Below are 15,824 nucleotides of genomic sequence, written 5' to 3'. Positions count from 1 at the left end.
GGATAGGAAAGGGCTAGGAGTGGAAAGAAAGTGGTCCTGGCCTTAATTAAGGTGAAGCTCAAGCATTTGCCTGGTGTGAAAATGGGAAAACATGGAAAACCATCTTCAGAGCTGCCGTCAGAGGGGTTTGAACCCACTATCTCCTGAATGCAAGCTGATAGCTACATAACCCAGACCGTGCAGCCATTTGCTTAGTACAGGTGTTCAAGTCTGGTGAATATGGTGGATGGGAAAGCTCTTCCCAAGCCCAGCAACTGTACAAATCAACTACAAGGTGTGCTACACGTGTTCGTGCATTATCCTGCAAAACTGTGGGAGGGTTTTACAGGAAATGCTGCCGCTTTCTTCGCAACACTGGTATGTGATAATCCCATCTCATGACAACTTATGATTCATCTGATGTTGGTCTGTGTCTAATAGCATACCAAGTGCCTGCACTTCCTCTTCACCGACATTAGAGTGACCCAGCTGAGCCACGTCTGCCACGCTTTCTCAACCCTGAAAGCTCTGATCCACCTCCCCACTGTTCTGTATGGAAACGCTGTTTCACCATATACTTCATGAAGACCTTCATGATATTGTCTTGCTGTGCGGCCGAGGGCACACTGAATTTTCAGCCAACATTGTTGTTCCTCTTTTGTAAACATAGTAAATACACAATAGACAACAGTTTGGAGTGGTAACTCAAACAAGACTCACTTCTTCTTGCCACAGTATTGTCGCATTTCAACAGGTAGGCAATTCCATTTGCAGTGAGGTAAGTTACACATAGAATAACATGTATTAGAAGTGAGATTAATTAATTACATTTTGTTTCGCATCCGCAGTCAGTAGTGTTGCCACTATTAAAGTGGCAACCCATGTACATAACATCCACGTTCCTTTAACGATGACCAAGATTTCATACTACACAATATTTTAACTTCCATTATAAACAATACAAAAGTATTACAACACTGATAATTTGATATATTCGTATAATGTATATGTTAGTAAAATAGGTTTGTAGAGCATGAAATTCTCATCTATATATATAAAAGAACATGTCCTGACTGACTGACTGACTGATTCATCATCGCCGAGCCAAAACTACTGGACATAAAGAAATGAAATTTTGTGGATACATTTATATTACAATGTAGGTGCTCGCTAAGGGAGGATTTTTGGATATTCCGTTGCTAAGGGGGTGAAAAGGGGGGTGAATTTTTAAAATGAGTATAGCTATATCTCAAAACTTTAAAAGTTCACAGATGTAGAATTTCCTTTAAAAATAAATAAACACGTATTTTTTTGTTTTAGGAAAATCCCAATAGGAGGGGTGAAAAAGGGTGAAAAATGGGTTAAATGCCTTTAATGAGGATACTCATATATCTCAGAAACTGAAGATATTACAGACCTGAAAATTGGTATTTGGGATCTCCTTTAAAAATAAAGAAACATGTTTGACAAATTGGGGTGAATTTTTAGAAAGACTATATGTACAGTATATCTCAGAAACATAAAATGTTACAGACGTAAAAATTGGTATTTGGAATCTCGTGTAAAAATAAAGAAACATAGATGATTTGTTTTTGGAAATTCCACTTAAGGGGAACTAAAAAGGAGGTGAAATTTTAAAATGAGCATGTCTACACTATATCTCAAAAACTTAACATGTTACAGAAGTGAAATTATGGTATTTTTTATCTCTAATAAAAATAAATATGTATTTTTTGTTTTCAGAAAAACCACTTGGGTGGGGGGTAAAAGTGACTGAAAATGGGGTTGAGTTCTTTTAATTAGGATACTGATATCTCAAAAACTGAAGATGTTAAGGATATGAAATTTGGTATTATTTTGGAATCGCCTTTAAAAATAAAGAAATACATATTATTGTTTTTGGAAATCCACTAAAAGGTGGGGGTGGGGAATTGAAAAATGAGTTGAATTATTTATATGAAGATACTATTATCTCTGATTACAGTAGTGTTCCCTTTGTCAACTTTTGTTATTATTTTGTTGTGTTTGATTTTTCCTTAGTTTGATTACTTTAGCAATGTGCTCTGTGTTGGGTTTAATGGTTTGTTGTTGATTAACACTTTCCACACTATGCCCGTACGGGATACGGGCGCGCTGCTTTCCTGCTTCTGGACGGCGCCCGTATATGATACGGGCGTGATTTTCTCGTGTGTTTATATCCAGCTGCACGTATCACGTACGGTTCCCGTCCCTTGGTTGGAGGTAATAGTTCATCTAGTGACCACTAGAATGCAGCAGTTTTCGGGAATTTTGAAATGAAACGATAAACAGGGTATTTTCTCCTTGCCGTGACCTCTACCGAAGCACTCGGTGTGCCGTGTGCTGCGCGCGCCAAATCTGTCAGCCTGTCAGCTGTGTTTACTGTGTAAACATGTCTTCACGCCGGCTCAATGATAGTGGTATTTTATCGGGAGAAGCGGGTTCAGAGATGGATGAAAGTGATTACGACCAGCTGTGTTTACTGTGTAAACATGTCTTCACGCCGGCTCAATGATAGTGGTATTTTATCGGGAGAAGCGGGTTCAGAGATGGATGAAAGTGATTACGACCCTACTTACGAACTGGATAACGTATCAAGCGATAGTTCAGGTAAGATTTTTATTTATTACGTCACTTTGGAACGTAAGTGTTTAGCTGTATTATTTTACTCCGAATACAAACGATAGAAATACTTCACCTAGAAATTTGGGTTTATCTTTTTCGTTTAGATGAAGAGACGCAGCCTGATGATTCACCTGTGCTGGAAACATCTGCTAGATCATCTGAACCTGATGATGAATGGTCAGAAACAGATGACCAGCTACAGCTACCTGTCTTCCAGTTGGCATCTGCTTCTACTTAGTTTTGCGCGGGGAGTGACGAAATCGATTGTTTCAGTAATTTTTTAGGTGACGATGTGATCAAAAATATAAAAACAGAAACTAACAGATATGCAGGTATGACAATTGCGGTAATGAAACGTCAGGGCAAACTGAAGGAAAATTTCATGTGGCACCGGTGGTCTGCAGTAAAATTTCACAAAATTTATTGGTTTTTTGCAACAATTTTCCATATGTGTGAAAGCTACTCGTTAGGACTGTGTAGACTATAGTCCAATGTTTTCAGGAATACCATACGAAAACAAACTATTCCTAAATAGGTAAATATTTTATTCCACTGCATTTGTGTTTATTTGTGGCCTATGTAGTCGCATTAAATGATTATTTTTTATTGTTTGAGCAAGCTTATTGGTATAACCTCAATGTAAAAAATTATTCTGTACTTTTTTTTCATGTTTTTCATAAGACTAGTATAATTAAATTATTTCAGATATTCACTTGTTGATTAACATCTTCATTTTGGACGGTTGACACCTACATATGGTACAAAAATCAGGCATGTAATACGTTTCGCTGTTCCATACCAACGTGTTAAAAATGAGCAAAAAGACACAGTTCACAGCCAGGATCCATGTTAAAATATGGTAGTGTTGAAAGTGTTAAGGATGGAATCATGGACAAAAGTGACTATATTAATAAAGCACACATGTTTTTTGCAGACAACTTCATAACCTCCAAAAAAGATCCAACTAATAAAATACAAAGAAACCTAAAAACCATCATTAAGAATGTTTCATTTCTGTTTAATGACCTTGAAAAATCCAAAATAGTTATCATGAATCCAAAGCTTCCTACAGCCAAAGCGCTACCCAAGATCCATAAAGCAGACATGCCCATAAGACGAATTATCCATTTCAGAAACAGTCCGACCTATGAGGTATCTCAATTCATTCACACATTTCTCAAGTCCCACTATTGTTTTCAAGCCAATATATCAGTAAAGAACTCCATAGAATTTTACAACAAGATTAAACACTTTAATTTATCCAAACACCTCGCTCTTCATTCTTTTGATATTACTAATATGTATGCTAATGTTCCCGTTAACAGCACCGTACAATTGATCAAAAACAATCTTTCCAAATTCTGCAATTTAAGTATAGGCGAAATAGATGAATTTATTCGGATTCTGGATATTACTTTGAACAACAATTTCTTCACTCTCAATAATGTCATTTACCAACAGATAGGTCTTCCCATGGGGTCACTAGCTTCAGGAAACCTTGCAGATATCTACATCGATCATTTAAAGCATTCTCACGTCATTGGCAATATTAACGGCATTCAACACTGGACATGCTTTGTAGATGACAGGTTTGTTATTTAACACTCCCGCATTACTAGCAGCAACACAGTACTTGAACTTCTCAACTGCACTGACCCACATGTAAAATTCACCATAGAGTCAGAAAACAATAATGCCCTTAATTACCTGGACTTAACCATTATGCACAACAGCAACAACACCTTATCCTTCAATACATAAAGGAAACCCACCCACACCATAAATACATAAAAAAGCAGCTTACAATAGTATGGTCCTTAGAGCATTAACTGTTCCTTTATCTCACAAGAATTACAAAAAAGAAATTAATACTATTTACAACATTGTAGAACACAATGGTTTCAGTAGAACCTTCATCAGCAGAATCATCAATAGATATAAGAGCAGGCCCAAGACTACCCTAGAAAAAGATTCTGCTCCTAAAGAAAAGTTTTTAACATTCACTTGCAATAATAGTAGCATTCACCAAATTTCTAATATTTTTTAAAAACACAACATCAAAATAGCATACAGAACCTCCCACACCAAGTCCAAACTCATTTTCAATCCATACACTGTCAAAAATAACAATAACAACATTAATAACAAATATTTGAACTCTGGAGTTTACAAATTAGAATGCCAATCCTGTAATTCCAGATATATTGGTCAAACAGGCTGCAATTTTGTCATAAGATAAATATGCCAAACATCACAACGCTCTCAAATATAATTGTTTTTCAGGTATGAGTGAACATCATAAAGCATCCAGCCACGAATACACTTCAATAGATAAGAATCTTAAGATCTTGCATTATGAGCAAAAAGTTCTCAACGTTCTTGAGAGCATCCACATCAATTTCAGTTTATGAACCCCTGTCACAATTTAAATGAAGCTAGCAAGAAAAAGAACATTCTACTTGAAACATTCATTCCATATATTTGTTAGAACTTCCATAAGATAAACAAACCCTGCCTCCATCTCTCCAACTCACCACCACTCCCCCTCCCCACACCAACCCTGCACCGACTCTTCCCCCTCCGCTCCTTCCATCCTCGCAAACACAGCTGAACCAACAACAGACTCGATCGCGCAAACGAGACCATTACTTTGAGAAGGCCAGGCCATTTGAGAGGACAACCACCTTCTAAACACCGTAAGTTTTAAGCTTTCTACACACCCATTCCACACTTTTTACTTATCAGCCCAAGTTTCTCACACATCTTTTTTTTTTTTTTTTTTTTTTTTTTGCATTACAGATTGAAACTTCATTGACGGTTTCCACTAGGTCACTTATGGTTAACCATGCATCTGTCATCTCCCTAACACAGTTTCTCAATTTTATGTCACGGCCCTTCCGACCTTTTATAATAAGGCAAACCAACCAGCCAACATCATGAAACGATAATCAAGAATGGGACCACTAGATTGAGAAGATATTGAGAATGCTACTGTTCTAAAGCTTTAAATTTCATCGGTGTTTTTCCTTGCCACAGGCTTTTCGCCTACACATAATGTCAGGCTTGGTTTCTCAAAACTTTTTTGCTCCCGCTCCCCTCATAGCCAATTCGATGTGATGGGTTTCTACAAAGATAGATTTTCTGCCTGAATTTTTGACAGTGATTTCATTCAATGTTTTGTAAACTAAGAGGTCCATAACCTCACCATGTGCACTTATTGTTCATTTCCATCTGTATCATTTGTTTTCATTTCTTTTCTTCTTAGGTTAACACAGTTTTTAGTTTCAATTATGTTTTGTATTAACCCCTGTTTCACTGAATTTTGTCGCAGTGAGTTGTTTTCTTGCTCCACATGATGATGTAAATATTGTATACTGTGTTAATTTTGTTTCTGTCTACTCTCTCTTTTGTTTTTTCATTTGTTCCTTCATTATGTATTTTGGCATTTTTTTTAGCTTGTATTATGAAAATTATTTCACCCCCCCCCCCCCCTTTTCACTGAAGATGGCTCAAATGACCCGAAACATGTTTGAATTTGATTACTCCGTCTAATGATGGAATATATGATGTATTGACTTAGGAGGACACACTCATTTTTTCACCTTTGTAAAGTTAAAACCGTCAATACGGAATGATTCTAATATCTTGTAAAGCTAGAACTTGTCATAAAGTGGCAAACTGTGAAGTGGGTTATCAGTAATCCCATAGTACACAGTCACTACAAGAAATACTACAACAAAGGAAAACAAGCTACACTGCTCACAGCAAGCCATCAGTCAATCACTCTTCAAACTAATGCTTGTGTTCATCAGGGACTTTTATTCTTGAAATTGGCATGAGCAAGCTTGCCAGTTTCTAAACACACTCATAACAGAAACTAATGCGTTAGTATTCAGAAACTCAGGAATAAGTTCCCAGTTTCTTTAGCAAATTGGCCGATGACCTTCGATGTTAGGCCCCTTAAAACAACAAGCACTTTAGCAAATCGAAGTATCATTCGAATTTGTATGCTGGTCAACTAGTGTGCACAGGAACAAGCACCACTGACACATTCCATTTTTTGTAGAATTTTTTTCTGTGATAATTTTACTTTTCCATAATAACTTCTCCTTAATATGAGGCAAAATCCGTAATAATAACAAGCAGTCCATAATAGATAGCACCTCTACGTTATGTAAATTATATGGGTAACTTTGAAAACACTGGGCATTTTAAAAAGAATTCTGAGAAATGAAAACAATGAAATCATCTTAGGTGAAGCTCAAAAGATGGCAGGAATACATAAAATTTCTTATTCAAGATGATAGGGATGATACCCCCACTAACAAGGGACACCTTTGACCTCGAACACTCGTAACTTCACAAAACCATGCTTAGAATAACAAGCAATCATAAACAAAACAGTGGTGGGCTTTATTTCCATGCAAAACTCCGTACATGTCTGCTGGCGCCATTAGACGGTGGCATAGTGTAGCTGCACTAACCAGTGCTCCAGTTGTGTGAGTGGTATAGCTGCAGTACGTATTTGTCTCTTGGAGTGTTTGCAAGTGAGTTACTGTGTAAACTGTGTACAGTGCAATGATATCATGAAGAGAATTAATCCTACGCATGTGGTCCAAATATTAGGGACCAAGTTGCGACGTGCTGAATATGGAAATGACATCGGAGCCCAGGATATGGAGTTTGCGGATATATTATATAACATAATAATTCAGAAATATAATGGCGATGACACAGAAATACACGATGTTACGCTGGACAGATATACGGATTTTGAAGGACAGGTGGAACCTGAACCTGAAGGTGGCTCTTCAAGCAGTACACGACATTCATCTCCAGAGCAACAGGAACAGTCAAGTCAAAGTGAGTACGAACTCTCTCCACCCAAAAAGACGAGGTCCAGTGTATTAAAAGATATTGATGACAGTGTACTAGAGAACATTTATGAGGACTATTACAATCGTGGCTTCAATTCTTACAGTGAACTAATGAAGCGCCATAAGTGCATCAAAAGTAAATCAAATTGCACATTAATTCTAAATTATGTGTCTAGGAAACAGGGAGCAGGTGCACGTTTCAAAGGAAACAGACTGTCGCAATTTCAAACTATAAAAGAGTATGTGATATTGCCATTTGATGGTGCAAGGAGGTATGGATCTACAGTTCACTATTGGCATCTGCAGATGTGGGCACTAGAAGGGGCTAAAATGTTTGGCTTGGTCAATTTAAAAGCTTCCATTTCCTTTATCGACCAACTCAAGGCTGAATATGGCATTCATCCAGGTATATTACTACATTTGTCACACATACGGACATAGAAGACGATAATATTATACGTCAGAAGGAACAACATATTGTGGAAGAAGTGAACACGTTTATAACAGAGGAGGGTGTGAAGAAAGGTAATGTTTGGAACAGTGACCAGAGTCATTTCCAGTATGAAATGTCTTCAGCATCAACACTGTCCTACAGAGGAGAGAAAACTACAGTGTGTTGCAGTCTGTACATAGCTCTACCCACAACTACACAATTGATGTGGCTTTATCAATGGAAGGCAGACTAGCAAACAAGTTTATAACTGTACAAATGTACGATCCCCAAATTTTTAGGTTAGGAAATTTTCGTAATATAGTTCGTAATATTGTAGTAATGAAAAATCATGTAATTTTGTTCATTCATATGTAAAAACATAATATTATAAGAAGAAGTTTTAGTAGAGAATTTTGTATATATGTAATTTTAATTTGTATAAGAGTCTGTACATGACATGACAGTGTATTTTAGGTTGCTCATGAATTGTGCAACACGGAAAACAGTGGCTATATCGGGATAGATGGTTGAAGCAAATAACTTAATATGATAATAGTGGAAACTCTCTTCACTTAGCACGCAGGGCAGCGGCGACAGCACGTAGTGCTGCCATCTAGTGGCTCGCAGGGAACATTAACATAACACGCTATTCAAACACTACACATTTCGACTTCCAACCCAACGAAATACAGACTTTAAGACGTTTGTGTCGTTCTTGTAACATAATATATGGAAGGAAAAAGGTTGACGTTGATCTGAATGAACCAGTGACAAGAATAAAACAAATGTAATATCAAATTAAAACATTAGATCGTCATGTTATGACTAGGGCCTACAGTCTTCAAGAGCAAATCACACATGCAATATCTTTTTAAACTTGATATTTTTACAGGCAACATTTTTCACTGTTGAGTCATTGGTTCTATTCACATATGCCTTTATAAGGACTTTGAAATACCTGTCAGTCAGTAATTTTGCACAGCTGTTACATATGCCTACTCTACATTCATTCAGCCCTCCAGCTGATCCTTCTGAGGATCATATGACAGTGATGACTTGATGGAAATTTCATCAAATACCAGTGAAATAACCTTCTCCTCCCTTCTCATTTTCTTAGTTTTTATTTCCAGTAAGCTCAGAATCATTTTATTTACTCCAGGTTCCACTTGAGCATTTTGTAACCAGCTTCTTAATGACCTGCTACTTGGCAAAGAAAAATGGTTTTGCATGAACTTGTATGGCTTTGGTGAACAATAATGCAAAGCTAAGGCAAAACTTTTGTCAGTACTCGAATATCTTCGACCCTGAGCTTTACGGTTCCCTTGATTTAGTTGAAAATTTATAATGTTCTGAGCAATACTGTTATCCACAACACTTTTCTCACAGTTACACTTTGACTGATTTTTCTGCAGCACACACAATTTTCTTTTCAAACTTTTATTCACTGATCTGTACTTAGATAGCAACTTCTGAGAATTCCTATATTTCAACATTAAGTTTGAACAGCATTTACTCAGTCTCTCTTCTGCGGGCACTTTAGCATCTTCCTGGACTGCACTTTCAGCTGGCCCCGTGGTGTAGGGGTAGCGGAGTGCCCACGTTTGATTCCCAGGTGGGTCAGGGATTTTTACCTGGACCTGAGGGCTGGTTCGAGGTTCACACAGCCTATGTGATTAGAATTGAGGAGCTATCTGATGGTGAGATAGCAGCGGTCACTTGGTAGTCCAAGGCCCTTCAAGGGCTGTAGTGCTATGGGGTTTGGTTTGGTTGGACTGCACTTTCTGTTGGTACTGGTAACTCATCTGAAATTTCTGGGGTAGATTCATGCTCTCGTTTCCCTTTCTTCGGGCTACTCCTCAAGTTTGTCTGTTTGACATTGTGGCATAACAGTGATGGCACTGCACCTGGCCAAATTCTGTAACAAACATAAAGATTTAATAATCAGGCATTCACTAGTGATAAAAGTTATAATGATGGAAAAATGCAATGTTTGTACTTCAAGCAAGTTCATACCTACCCTTGGCTTAAGAGATTTTTGTTTCTGAAATCCTTTTCTGAGAAGTGGTCCGAGCACACTACATAGCTTTTATTTAAATGTTCTGGTCCTTTGGTCCTCAGAATTTCATCTAAATCTGCCCTTCTGCTCTCCACAACCCACTGAGTACACCTAAAAGTAGATTAAATGCATGGGTTCAATCATAACAATATTTTAAAGAAAGTATGTTCTCATAGATAGAAAAAAAATACAGGCACGTAAACATTTAACAGGTGGGCCTATACTCACAGCATTTTGTTGTTAGGAAATCTGTAAAATGACTTGAGATCACTTTGTCTTCTGTAATTAAAACACCCATACATAGCACACATAACTCCTCTTCCTGCCATTTCCAAAATTGTGATACATAACAAGCGCAAAACTATTTGAAGTACAAATAAGACACTTCTGGTATACACAGCTGACAGTAGTAGCAAGAGTAGTTAGCCTCTCGAACCGCTAGGTGGCACGCAGAAGTGGTGTCGCCAGTTTCTCGCAGGAGTTTCCACTATTATCATATTAAGCTATTTGGTTGAAGTCAGTTGGAAGTGTTACAACATGTGGTTTAGAAACCCAGGCTTAGACCAGGAAGTGGATGCTGAAGATGATAATTCATCAATGTGGACAGACGTGCTAGTTCGCCATTTGTGGATCGGCAGCTTCGTAACCAATCTGTAAGCTCCGATTTCGAACGAGGTTGCATTGATCAAGAGATGCTTGAAGATGTGGCAGTGGTAGTGTTGTTTCCTGTGGATTTTTTTTTGCTAGGGGCTTTACGTCGCACCGACACAGATCACGATGGCGACGATGGGATAGGAAAGGCTTAGGAGTTGGAAGGAAGCGGCCGTGGCCTTAATTAAGGTACAGCCCCAGCATTTGCCTGGTGTGAAAATGGGAAACCATGGAAAACCATTTTCAGGGCTGCCGATAGTGGGATTCGAACCTACTATCTCCCGGATGCAAGCTCACAGCCGCGCGCCTCTACGCGCACGGCCAACTCGCCCGGTCCTATGGATTTTAGTAGACGCTACGCTACATGGAACAAGCCTATATATGTGTATGCATGCAACGAGTTTCTCGGTTTGCTTGTTATGGAGTGATGGATGAAACATATTGTGCGTGCGTGCTACAAGTTTATTGTTTAATGTGCACGAGTTTGAGGTTACTGATCACTGATACTGAGGTTACTGTTGAAGACGACTGCCACGGTGAAGTCTTTGCTGTGCGAGTTCTTCATGGGTGTGATACTGCACTATTACCAAGTCATGACGAGTGCAATACTCGTTAATTCACATTCCCGGTGAGCGGTTGGTGGAAGATGCTACATGGTGTTCTGTTGTGAGTAAGGCTATGGATTCCTCGTCAAGGAAACGCACATTGTGCGCAGGCTGTTATATGTGTAATTTGGCGGCAATATGTTGTGCACAGAACTAATTACGACATAGTCAAAGTGTTTAATACTTGCTCATTCCTTGAATAATATGGCATGCTTGTCGTTATTTATTAATCCCGCAGCAGACATTTTACATTGTGGATGTTTATGGCTTAGTAACAGAGTATAGTGAGGTGGCTGGGTTTGTTTTTTTAGTACAGTTATGACATGTGGTAAGAGTCCACGGTGATGATGCCAATGTGCTAATATATTTAAGGTTAGGAAGGGACAATCTTCATAGCAGTAGGATAATCAGTTTGAAGCTTGGCCTTCAGAATTATGTACAGTTGTGATGTATAGTTTGTAGATGATGTGTGTGTAGGTTTATACTGGTTTCATCATGTGATGAGAATTGTTGGTTTATGTTTTGCTTTAATATTGTTTTGGGAGTGAATTGTTATAGTGAAACTCGTGGTAAATATTTTTTTGGTGGAATGAGGATGAACCTGGCATGCTATCCAAGTTTAATTTCAGGGGTAAACAGCAACGGTAAGGTTGTAAAGTAAGTCTGGAGCTTCATCAAGCCTGATGACCGTCGCCTTGGGAGAGGGAGTTGCTCATGGCTCAAAAGAATTAATTATTCCTGCAACTGTTTTGCAGGTGGTGCCCAGTCTTGTTATTTATACTTACTTTAGTCACCATTTATTCATTTAATTATTTCTATAGCTTGCAGAGATTACAAGTTGTACATCTGTTTTCAAGAGACACAAGGAACTTTTGGTCCAAATATTTTAAAGAAACTTGCAACAACCTGTCCACGAAACATTCATGTGGAGGCAAGCAAATGTGGAAAAATGACTGAAGAACACATGAAACGTTTTCTAACTTCAGTCCTTGGCGAACATGTAAGAAATGAAAAGAGCCTATTGTTGTGTGATTCCTGGGCAGGTCATACAGATCGTACCCTTCTAGATGCAAGTTTTCCAAACAAAGATGTTACGCTGAAGATATTGCCACCAAAAACAACAAAATATTGCCAACCCCTTGATGTTTACTTCTTTAGGCAATATAAACTCTATATCAGAAGGATTGCTGATTTTGTGAGACTACAAGGTGCCAAACCACAAGTGAAGGTACATGATCGTTATTTCATCGTGAAACTTCAGTCTGTGATTTACAATCAATTTGCTGCACCTACGCATAAGCCTATGTTGCAATATGCTTGGTGAAAGTCAGGTTATGACATTGACATACCAACATCATCATTTGAAAATGTAATTTTTTTTTTTTTTTGCTAGTTGCTTTGCGTAGCACCAACACAGATAGGTCTTATGGCGACGATAGGACAGGAAAGGCCTAGGAATGGGAAGGAAGCGGCCGTGGCCTTAATTAAGGTACAGCCCCAGCATTTGCCTGGTGTGAAAATGGGAAACCACGGAAAACCATCTTCAGTGCCACCGACAGTGGGGTTCGAACCCACTATCTCCCGGATGCGAGCTCACAGCTGCGCGCTCCTAACCGCACGGTCAACTCACCTGGTGAAAATGTAATTAGTGTGGCTTTTGATAGTGGACTGCGTGAATGCGAAAGTGATTTGGAATGTGATAACGTGGCTTTAGTGAGGTGTGCACATTGTTCTCTCCCACTTTGTTTTAACCACTTCATCGAAATCCCGCATCTGCACTTTGAGGACTAATATAAGCACTTTCAGGTGTGTGGTACTGCTGTATGTGTGTGTTTTGCGCTATTATAAGTACTTTAAGCAGAGAGTTTTTTTGACGCTGCTGATTGAAAATGTAATGAAACACTGACACCATTAAATTACATATAATTTCCTTCCTATGGTATTGATATCTTGTTACTTTGTTTCTCTCTATTAAAATGTTACTTGAGGTAGAATGCAATGTTTTGCATGGAAATGATGCACACCACTGTTTTGTTTATGATAGCTTGTTATTCTAAGCATGGTTGCATGCAGTTCCGAGTGTTCTAAGTCAAAAGTTTTCCCTTGTAAGAAAGAAGTTGGACTTCAATCATGCTGTCTTTGACAGAATTCCATTTTCAATCTGCATCTCTCTGCCTCCATGTTTGCCGGTTTTCCGGTCATATATAAACTGCGTACATTCCAAATAGCTTCTCAAATTTTGTTGTTATAGATTTTTATCTTTCCAGGACTGTCAAGTTCTATATTACTCACAGCATTGTTCAAACCATTCCTCCTCCCTGCGGTAGAAAGGGGACAATGACGGCATATAAAAATCATATGTTATGTGCACGCGGCTGACGAATGAAGGGACCGATTATCTCCCGGTATAAGGAGATCCCCTATACCAAGTGCCAACAGCCTTGTTGAGAGTGGATAAGCGGGTACAGGTAAGGACACTCAATTGTCCTGGGGACAAGAAAAGAGTTATTGTCTTTTTAATTTTTATTACACACCTCAAAAATATTTTGCACCACCTGTATTTTTTGTCCCTCTCTAAAGAACCAGAGAAACAAGGAAATGCCATTTGGTCCTTGTTTCAATGACGGTAAAATTCTGACATTCACCTCCATGCGGTAGAGAGGGGACAACGACTGCATAGAACAATCATATATTATGTGCAGCCAGCTAATGAATGAAGGGACCAATTATCTCCCGGTATAAGGAGATCCCCTGTACCAAGTGCCAATAGTCTCTTTGAGAGTGGATAAGTGGGTACGGGTAAGGGCACTCTATTGTCCTGGGGACAAGAAATTGTTCCTAAAGGCGGAGGAACCAGTTCGGTCAACGGCATTGGGATGCAGAAGGCAACGGGGAACCACTGCATTAAAGATCCTGAGAGATATTTCAATAAATTCACATGGCATGGCTATGCTCAATGTAAAATATTCCGGAGTTTCTATTTCCCCAGTCGGATCTCCGGTGCGGGGGGGGATGCTTTGAACAATGCTGTGAGTAATATTGAACTTGACAGTCCTAGAAAAATAAAAATCTATAACAACAAGATTCGAGTGGCTACTTGGAATGTACGCAGTTTATATGACCGGAAAACTAGCAAACATGGAGGCAGAGAGATGCAGATTGAAAACTGACATCCTTGGATTGAGTGAGGTAAGATGGCCTGGATCTGGAAATCAAAATACAAAGGAAGGGCATATGTACTTTTCTGGAGGAACAGACACCAATCATAGAAATGGAGTTGTCGTGCTTGTCTCATCAATGATTGCAAAGTCAGCTTTGGATTTTATACTAGTTAGTGAATGAGTAATGCTAATGAGATTGCAAACATCATATCGGATTATGAACATCATTCAGGTACATGTACCAACTGCTGATAAAGATGACGAAGAAATAGAATCTTTCTACAACACCTTAGAAGAATCAATGAAGCTCACCAAGAAGGGAGAGATAACTTTGGACTTGGGAGATTTTAATGCAAAAATTAGATCTGGTGCAGAAAATAATATGGTGGGCAACTATAGTCTTGAAATGAGCAATTTCAGAGGAGACAGACTAGTACAGTTTTGTGCAGAACATGACTTGTTCATTTCTAACACATTCTTCAAGCTTCCTCGTAGGTGACTGTACACATGGACTTCACCTTCCAATGATGTTGAAAATATTATAAGGAATCAAACTGATTTCATTTTGGTAGATCAACATGTAAAGAAATATGCAACATTCATGAAAACTTATCCCGTTGCTGATATTAAATAGTGATCATAATCCAGTAGTAATGGATTTCAGAATGCTTCGATTTAGAAAAGCTATAAGAAATGCTCCACCATCCAAACATGTTTATCAAAAAACTAGTGTATCAGGTTGTAAGAGTCAGTGTGAGAAATACTCTGGAAGAAAAGATGAAAACAATAGAAAACACAAATCCCACAGAAGTGGAATACACATGGAATTCTGTCAAAGACAGCATGATTGAAGTCAAAGACATTCACATAGGACACATTAACAACAAAAAGCGTAAAGCCCCTAGCAAAAAAAAAAACAAAAAGAAGCAGAATTGGATGACAGAGGAAATTCTGGAACTGATGAATGAAAGAAGGAAGTATAAAACAAAAGATCGAATTCAAAACAAAGAATTGAACAAAACCATACGTAGAAAATGCAGAGAAGCTCAAGAAATGTGGAAGTCTGACAAATGCAATGAAATTGAGATCCTTCAAGAGAAGCATGATTTTTTTAATCTACAAAAAAAGGTAAAAGAGCTTAATGGTTTGTAACAGAAACGACATGGCCAAATTATGAGAAATGCCAACAATGAAATCATCTTAGTTAGAAACGAGAAGCTCAAAAGATGGCAGGAATACATCAAATTTCTTTTTCAAGATGATAGGGATGATTCCCCCACTAAGAATGAAGTTGTACACGCTATAAAACTTCAGAAGAATGGTAAAGACATGGGCCCAGATGGAGTTTATGCCAAAGTTCTTAAAGTCATGACAGAACAGGAATCTACTGGCCTTGACATCATGATTATTTAATGAAAT

Source organism: Anabrus simplex, chromosome 1 (assembly GCF_040414725.1).
Source record: "Anabrus simplex isolate iqAnaSimp1 chromosome 1, ASM4041472v1, whole genome shotgun sequence".
NCBI classification, from domain to species: domain Eukaryota; kingdom Metazoa; phylum Arthropoda; class Insecta; order Orthoptera; family Tettigoniidae; genus Anabrus; species Anabrus simplex.
The sequence above is the reverse complement of the archived record's forward strand: the minus strand, read 5'-3'. Positions refer to the sequence as shown.